This window comes from Ostrinia nubilalis (genome assembly GCF_963855985.1).
Source record: "Ostrinia nubilalis chromosome W unlocalized genomic scaffold, ilOstNubi1.1 SUPER_W_unloc_4, whole genome shotgun sequence".
In the NCBI taxonomy this organism is placed as follows: Eukaryota; Metazoa; Arthropoda; class Insecta; order Lepidoptera; family Crambidae; genus Ostrinia; species Ostrinia nubilalis.
In genome coordinates this window covers 98,418-108,021 of record NW_026973571.1, presented here as the reverse complement: position 1 = coordinate 108,021, position 9,604 = coordinate 98,418, and positions in this window count along the sequence as shown.

Below are 9,604 nucleotides of genomic sequence, written 5' to 3'. Positions count from 1 at the left end.
AGACGGTCTTCGCGTCGGCAGCTCTTTGAGCTGTCGAGGAGATGTAGCCTTCTGTTTTACCGTCCGAGAGGGTGCAGGTGCCTTGGCCTGCTCCGGCTGCTCGGGGGTATGCGGGTGTGTTTTCGATGTGCAAGGCCGGGGTTCACTGAGTCCCGCTTCCCACTCTCCTATGCTACGCCGCACTTTAGATGTTGCGGCGGCGTTGGGGCTAAGGCCAGCCTTAGCCGTCTCAGGGGAGAGCCTGGGGCTCCTGTCATTGTCCGTCCTACTTTTAGCTGGGGTTCGGATGGTAGCCATTTTCAGGGGAAAGCTACGTCCTTTGTCAAAAAGTAAATGAAAGGTCTATATGAGACCTCGTAAATGACAAACAACAAAAAGGTTTGTAAAAGTTTTAAAATGTGTTGTCTAATATGTCCTATCTTTTAGTTCCAGGTGTTCCCGATCAAGCCGTGCAGCCGACGCAGCGTCCGGTAAGTCCCTAGTATACTACTATCAGTCACTGGTTACTTGTCTTTCCTTTGCAGATACCAGGTGCGGCGGCGTCACGACAAGAAGCGAAGAAAACCCGAAAAAAACAATTGAAAAAATCAAAAATCGCGTCAAACCAAAAGATAGGGTCCTTAAAATTAACTCAAACTTCACCTACGAGTCGCCCAGGTACGATACTACTATAATCTAGCGAAAAACGAAATAATAATTTTTTGCCCAATCTACAAAGTCTACCTGGTAAAAGAGAAAAGGGTAGGTGGGCGGGCAAATTTTTCAAGTTTTTGACGTCGGATCCCTACAAACGGGGTGTCTACGGATAGGGCTCGCCGAGACGAACACGAATAGCCGATAAACGTCGGGGGTGGCCCTAGAAAATTTTGAAGTTGACGTCCAAAAACCGTCTCAGATTTTACCTAAAACACTAAAGTCCGCCAAAAAAGCGAAAATTAGTATGGAGCGGTGTCAATCGAACGTCAGGGGGATGCTAAACCGAAAGGGGTGAGTCTATTAAAGCGAAAGAATTTTGAAAATCGGACTTAAAATGACAGAGTTATAAAATTTTGTATGAAAATATTCTGTCTAAATTAAAAATACAAAAAATTTAATAAATTCCCGAAATCAAATCGTAGGGGTCTCTAAATGGTACAGGGGTGTCGGGCAAATTAAGGCGCTTAATTTGATGTAAATAACCTATGCGCTATTAAAATCTAGAAATTTGAGTTGATTTCCTGTTTTGTCGGGCTTCACCAAGTAACCTCGGTACGGTCAAATTTAGAGTAGGTTTTTGCAAATTTCTCAAGTTTTTGACGTCGGATCCCTACAAACGGGGTGTCTACGGATAGGGCTCGCCGAGACGAACACGAATAGCCGATAAACGTCGGGGGTGGCCCTAGAAAATTTTGAAGTTGACGTCCAAAAACCATCTCAGATTTTACCTAAAACACTAAAGTCCGCCAAAAAAGCGAAAATTAGTATGGAGCGGTGTCAATCGAACGTCAGGGGGATGCTAAACCGAAAGGGGTGAGTCTATTTAAGCGAAAGAATTTTGAAAATCGGACTTAAAATGACAGAGTTATAAAATTTTGTATGAAAATATTCTAAGTCTAAATTAAAAATACAAAAAATTTAATAAATTCCCGAAATCAAATCGTAGGGGTCTCTAAATGGTATAGGGGTGTCGGGCAAATTAAGGCGCTTAATTTGATGTAAATAACTATAGGTGCGCTATTAAAATCTAGAAATTTGAGTTGATTTCCTGTTTTGTCGGGCTTCACCAAGTAACCTCGGTACGGTCAAATTCAGAGTAGGTTTTTGCAAATTTCTCAAGTTTTTGACGTCGGATCCCTACAAACGGGGTGTCTACGGATAGGGCTCGCCGAGACGAACACGAATAGCGATAAACGTCGGGGGTGGCCTTAGAAAATTTTGAAGTTGACGTCCAAAAACCGTCTCAGATTTTACCTAAAACACTAAAGTCCGCCAAAAAAGCGAAAATTAGTATGGAGCGGTGTCAATCGAACGTCAGGGGGATGCTAAACCGAAAGGGGTGAGTCTATTTAAGCGAAAGAATTTTGAAAATCGGACTTAAAATGACAGAGTTATAAAATTTTGTATGAAAATATTCTAAGTCTAAATTAAAAATACAAAAAATTTAATAAATTCCCGAAATCAAATCGTAGGGGTCTCTAAATGGTACAGGGGTGTCGGGCAAATTAAGGCGCTTAATTTGATGTAAATAACCTATAGGTGCGCTATTAAAATCTAGAAATTTGAGTTGATTTCCTGTTTTGTCGGGCTTCACCAAGTAACCTCGGTACGGTCAAATTTAGAGTAGGTTTTTGCAAATTTTCTATGGGTTTTAAGTTTAAGGTTTTTGTTGTGTTTGTTATTTCTCCAGATTGTTTTTCTTAATGTTTGTTTGCTTTTTTGCTTCTCTTCTTTTCATGTTGTAAGTTGCTTTTAATTATGATTTCTTGTGTTGTTTCTATTGTTTCTAATAAATTTTCAACTTTAAATTTGTGATTCTTTGTTTGTTTTCAGGACTTTTCGTTATACTTTCTCTTCTGTTAGTGATTTCTTTTATTTTATTTATCTAATTTCGTGTATCTATTTTTCTTGTGTTTTGTTACTTTTATTTACTAAAATTTTATTTCTGTTTGGGTGGACACTCATTGTTACACATTCTTGTTATGTTTATCTGCGGTATTCTCATAATACTGAGATAACATTTGGTCTTCTTGCTTGTTGTAGTGTGCACCTGTATGCTTTGTGTTCCAATGAGTGATTTCCATTTCAAATAGTTCAATTTGGCCATCAAATTGATTGCTATTTGTGTAATTGTGTGTAATTTTGAATTTTGTTCGCTGGTTTTAATTATTACCGAATTTAAAGCCGAAATGATGCGGGGAATAAATTTTGAATAAAATCGAATATTTGTGCAATCTATACTTAATATTATAAAGCTGAAGAGTTTGTTTGTTTGTTTGTTTGTTTGTTTGGTTGAACGCGCTAATCTCAGGAACTACTGGACCGATTTGAAAAATTCTTTTTGTGTTGGATAGCCCGTTAGTTCCTGAAGGCTTTAGGCTATTTATCATCACGCTAAGACCAATAGGAGCGGAGCACCAATCAAGAATATTTCAAATCAGTGAATTTTTTCCTTTTGAGAGCTGACGCTGCGTAAACGGTTAAAGTTTCGCAAAAATCATGTATGACAGGATTGTTCCCCTTTAAAAGTTCTTTAAAAAAGTCCGCGGTAGCATATGTCTATCTTTTAAGGTTGGCTCATAGTAACCATTTCTATGCAAAAAAAAACTGTTTTAAAATAATGCATTATTTGCGAAGGTGTTTTTATAAACATGATATTAATCCTTATCCAAATAAATAAATTATTCACCACAAGTATTTAATTTTAAACATTCTTGCCCTTTACACCATTCGATTTCATTAAATATCTTAGGAGATATCGCAGTTTTAAAATCACATCGCAGCAAAATAATGATCAAGTACTACGCGCGCTACTGATGGATCAATACACAGCCTAAACCGCTGATCGTAAAGACCTGAAACTTGGACGGTGTGTTCTTTGTATGACGTAAGCATATGATAAGAAAGGATTTTCCAAAATTCTACCCCTAAGGAGGTAAAAAGGCGGGGCAAAGTTTGTATGAAATAACGAGATTCCTTCGTCCAATCTACTTAAAATTTTGCATAAGCATTCTATAACAGAATTAATGGAAGACGTGTTTCGTATTTTAGTGAAATGCACCCCCTAACTATGTTAAAAAGGGGTAGAAAGTTATTTTAGTGGTGATTTGCTTCAAAGTTGATATTAATTACTCATTAGTGCATTTTTTTACAATCATGACGTCATGTTAACGACTACCATACTCTAGGGGCCTCCACTTATCCTCGGAGTGGGTGCCCGCTGCGTGCGCTCGCCCAACAATGCATAGTAATGCATGAAAGTCATGCCGCGGGCACCTGCTTGCGCTGTATACATAAACTCATTTTCGCGCGAGAGTTTTGGCGGAGGCCCTTGAGGTAGTGGGAGTAGTCTTGAGGAAAAGCTCCTTCTCCCACGGCCAGTGGCATGCTGGAAGCTTGGTAATTCTAGCACCCGTAGGAAAATATAAAAAAAAGTTTACCAATAATACTGCGGTAGGTGTAGTTTTCGATTTCGTTGTAAAAAAATAATACCACCGAGTAACTTTCACCGGATCAAAGGCCGAGCTGCATATTCATAAAATATAAGAAAAAAATATTTTCATGTTTATATAACCTGATTTTTATATTTTAAAAATATTCAAACATTTAGATAATAACGTTAAAACATTTAAAAATAATCGTATGAGAACGTTTTCGACTTCTCCACGGACGAAGTCGCGGGCAAAAGCTATTTGTAAAATAATTAGACTAAATTATTAAAAGTGCCTACCCAAAGTCATTATTCCACGCGGACGAAGTCGCGGGCACAGCTAGTCACTAATATGTGTCACAGTTATTTCAGGTCTACAGCGACGGGTGAGGCAGTTGGCTACCAGGTATGTTGTGAGCTGGATCTTATTATCGCCCGGGGCAACCTTAGCAGTACGCCACTGTGGATCTGGCCAACGCATCCCACCGCCTGCGCACTGGGCAGTCGTTGCTGAATGCGTTGTGTTGGACGTGCTCCGCTTTGGCTCGCTGACAGTTCCGGCACGACGGTGCCCCGCCAGCGAGCTTCTCGGCGCAGTCGGTGCTCAGGTGTGGCCCTCCACAGTGGCTGCAGACATCCGCGGGCTCCGTGCAGAATCGCTTGCTGTGGCCGTAACCTAGACACTTGGTGCACTGCACCAGCGGTGACTGGTCGGCCACTCGGATGTGCTGCAAGTCGATGTGCACGGTTCCCGCCTCAGTCGCTCTCTGCCAGATTGCCGGCGATACGCTCACAACAATATGGTTGGTATGGGGGTTTCTGGCCTTCTTCTTGTACCTTATTTGGATGCGGTCCTCCCCCTCGCGGAGTTCATGAAAAATGCCCCTATTCTGATTTCTCAGAGCCTTCAGGACGTCCCCGTCACTATTTAGCAACAGAACGTCCTTCAGGACTAGGAGCGGGTCCTTATTTTTCATGTCCTCCGCGACTAGGAGGCCCCCATCCTCAATTCTGGCCTTTACTTTCTTCCTCTCTTCCTCAGTACTGCACCCCATAATAATTTTCTGGTCTTTAGCCTTTCTAATCTTGTCCACCTTTACCCAGCCTTCCTTAGCGTTGACGGCGTCCCTGACCTTCCGTAGCACCTCCTCCCCTGTCTCCATCGCGTCCTTAGACGTGACCACGATGGAGTGCAGGGCCGACCTAACAGGCAGGCGCCGCTGTCCGGGCACGGACGCCGCGACGCTGGCGTAGGTAGTCAGTCCGTTATTTTCTGTCCTTGTTTTCTCTGCCTCCTCCCTCATTTCGTCAATTTTCTTGCTGTTTTCCAACAAAAGCCTCAGAATCAGAATCAGAATCAGAATTTTATTTGCGTAAAAACATGGTATATAAAGATGTTACATGGTATATATAGAATTCAGTAGTGCACATGTTTCGCCATTACAAATAGCATGCAAAATTACATTTCAGTCAGTTAATTAATTATTTATATTATAATAAGTATAGCAATTTAATTTTACATACATTAATATTAGGTTTTGATGTCAATAAAATCTTTAATGTCATATATTCTTTTGTCAATAAGCCATTTATATAATTTTGATTTGAATTGGTTAATATTTAATTGTTTAATGTCATTAGGGATATTATTATATATCTTTGTACACATTGTTAGGCAACTTTTAATGTATTTGGCTGACCTTGGAATAATGTCTAACATAAGTCTGTTAGGATCCCGTTTCAGTCTTGTGTTCCTGTCACTTGCTTTCATAAATAGGTTGATATTTCTCTTCACAAAACAGCCTATTTCAAAAACATACAGTGCCGGCAGCGGGAGTAAGTTTAAATTTACAAAAACTGTTCGATAGGACGTACCGGGCGGCAATCCACAGATAGCTCGGATACACTTTTTTTGAGCTATAAACGCATTTTGTCTATTTGTGCTATTTCCCCACATAATTATCCCATAACGCAAAATGGAAGCTATATATGCGTGGTATGTAGTGAGAGCCGTTTGTAAGTTTGTCACCTTCCTGATTTTGTTAAGGGCATAGACAAAGCTATTTATACGATTGCACAAAGTATCTATATGCAATTCCCAGTTTAAGTTTTGGTCTATGACTACTCCCAAAAATTTGGTGGACGTTATTTCCTTTATTTTGTCAATATTCAGTTTAAAATTGGACTGATTATGATTGGATTGATTAAATTGGATAAAATGTGATTTATTAAGATTTAATTTTAAATTATTTATGTCTAGCCATTTAATAACGTTGTCGATTGTTTTATTTATGTCAATTTCATGGTCACGTATAGATTTATTTTCAGATGTCACGATAATAGATACGTCATCGGCGAATAAGATGCATTTATGATTTGTCACTACCGTTATGTCGTTAATATATAAAATAAACAAAAGAGGCCCTAGGACACTTCCTTGAGGGATACCACACTCAACAATTTTCGAGTCCGAAACGTAAGGTATTACTTCGTCCTCTACTAACTTGCTGACAACTACGCGTTGACTACGATTGTTTAAGTAGGATTTTAGCCACTGATGAGTGGATCCTCTTATCCCTATCGATTGTAGTTTTTTTAATAAAAGTTTATGGTCAACAAAATCAAAAGCCTTTGACATATCAAAGAAAAGTCCTGTAGTTAGATATCTGTTATTTAGATTATCTAATATAGTTTTTACTAGAGTAAAAATTGCTAATGTCGTAGACTTTTCCTTCTGAAAACCGAACTGTGCTTTATTAATAACTAGCTGACCCGGCGAACTTCGTACCGCCTTAGCGTAGAGATTTTCTTTATATTTTTTTCCGTAAAAACCTTGTGCAGAGTATTAGAAAACTACAAAAAAAAAATCAGCCAAATCGGTCAAGCCGTTTTCATGTTATGTCGTGACAACGGAAAACGGGTTTCATTTTTATATATCGATGGCTCCTACGTATACTGGCGTAAGTGAAAAAAGTAAATTTTACAGGAGAGCCATTTTAGTGGCCAGAACCATATTTTTGGGTCATATCTTCTGACCTACTAAAACGAATTTAATGAAATTTCACATTTAGCCTTAACATGTTATGCTTTTGCTACTGCTGTTATCAATTTTTATATTTTTCTTATATATTTTGAGATTTTACGCATTGCCCTTTTACGTCGTCACATTTCTATAATTTCATGTATATTGTTCAACGTAAAGAGACTTAAATGACAACATAAATATAATATTTTAAGCGATTACTCTCTTTATTTATGCATGTAATTATTTTAATTGTTATCATGTGCTATATCAATAATAAATCAGTTAGAAAAAGTTGTTTAATGTATCGTTATTACGTTTTAACGCAAATACGCCCATATAATGTGCTCGAGATTTAGTTAGGTCTTTTAACATAATGTGTCATATTTTTTAAAATAATAAATAACTTGAAAAAATCGAACTGCCTAAGGCGGGAATTGAACCCACGATGCCTTAGGCAGTTCGATTTTTTCAAGTTATTTATAATTTTCAAATTAGTTTGAAATGCGACTCTTAACGCTAAAAATTAAATAACTATATAATGTGTCATAATTTATAAATAAAACAATTTGCTAAATATTTTCATGGCTTTATTTAAGATTTGGATTATAAAAAATATATATTTATGTAAGCAACTACTCGTATAGATTGACGAATCGTATGATTGGGCTTTATACGTGGCGTAGTTTTGCACATACGCCTATTTGCCTAAAATTTTATTTTGTATCTAATGAAAAAAAAATTTTTTTTCTTACTGACGTTATAGATTAGAGCAAAATGAAATCATTGCTTAAATAATTGGAAAAAGGCGTAAGCGGCAGTTTCGCCTTTATACGTAGGAGCCATCGATATATAGATGTTATACGTGTTACAGTAGTTCATTAATCTACGATGCATGCATTTTTCGAAAACCTTAGATAGTATTGGAACTAACGTAATTGGTCGGTAGTTGCTTACCTCATTTTTTGCACCTTTTTTGTACAATGGCTTGACTATGGATTGCTTCAACAACTCGGGAAATATACCCATTGAAAATGAGAGATTTATAAGATGTGTTAGAATTGGTACAAGTCCTTCAGTACATTCTTTTATAATTCTTGTACAGATTCCGTCAAAACCTTCGGAGTTTGTGTTATTTAGACCAATGATTTCTTTTTTAACTTCATCTTCATTCATTGGAAGAAGAAACATTGTGTTTGACATGGTATTCGTATTTTGATTTTGTTGTGTATTAGTCGTTGTCGTATTTTTATAATTAGTCAATTCAATAAAATAATTATTAAAAGCCGCAGCTATGTCAGGTGGGTTAGTCAATATTTTGTTATCAAATTTTATTTCAGAAATGTCATCGTCTACTTTGGAATAGCAGGTTTCATTTTTAATTATTGTCCATGTCGCTTTACATTTATTTTTACTTTTATTTATATATTTCATATTAGAATTCTTTTTTGAATTGTCTATGCATTTTCTTAGAATTTTGGAGTACTTTGTATATTCGTTTTTATTTTTGTCCGTTTTGTCTTTATAGTATCTAAAACGTAATGACCGTTTTGTTTTACAGCTAGTTTTTAGCCCGTTGCTTATCCATTTTTGTTTGTTTTTATTGGGATTTTGATTTATCCTAATTTTCTTGTCTGGAAAACACAGCTTGTAGAAAAGACAAAGTTCATCATGAAACTCTACAAATGCCGCGTTCAGATCAGTGTTTGCGTATATTTGACTCCAAGTCATACTATCTAAACACTCCCTGAACTTGCGAATGTTTTCATAACTGTAGTCCTTTCTAAGTATCGCATAATATGACCTTGGTATAAAAGACCGACGAACCGGAAAACTCAAAAGCTGTGCAGTGTCATGATCTGATAAAAACAAGGGGAGTACTTCAGCAGTGGCATCTTTAATATTGCTAAGCACATGGTCTATACACGAATTTTTGCGAGTTGGTTCATTAATATGTATATTCAAATTATAGTTACGACATAAATCACCAAAGTACTTCGCAATACTACTTTTTTTTAAGGTATTGATATTAAAGTCGCCAGTTAAGACAATTTTGGTGTCACGTTTATGTTTTTTCAATAGGTCAAATTGGTCTGATGTGGGTGTCCGATAGATACATATGACTATCAATTTATGCATAGGTATTTCAATTCCACAAATTTCGAAAGTTTTTTGGCTTGCATACGTTTTTAGTTTAGTCAGTTCTCGGTAAGTATATATTTTTTTTATTAGTATACATGTGCCACCCCTTTGCTTATCCCTACAAAATGAAGATGCCAACTCATAGTTAATCATATTTATATATTTTTCGTTGCCTGTTCTCAAAAAGGTTTCAGAGAGACATATCAAATCCGGTTCATTACCAGACTTGTTTAGTTCCTGTAAGGTTATTTCAAGAATATCTTGCTTTGATAGTATACTGGCAATATTTTGATGCATTATATTGAAACGACTTT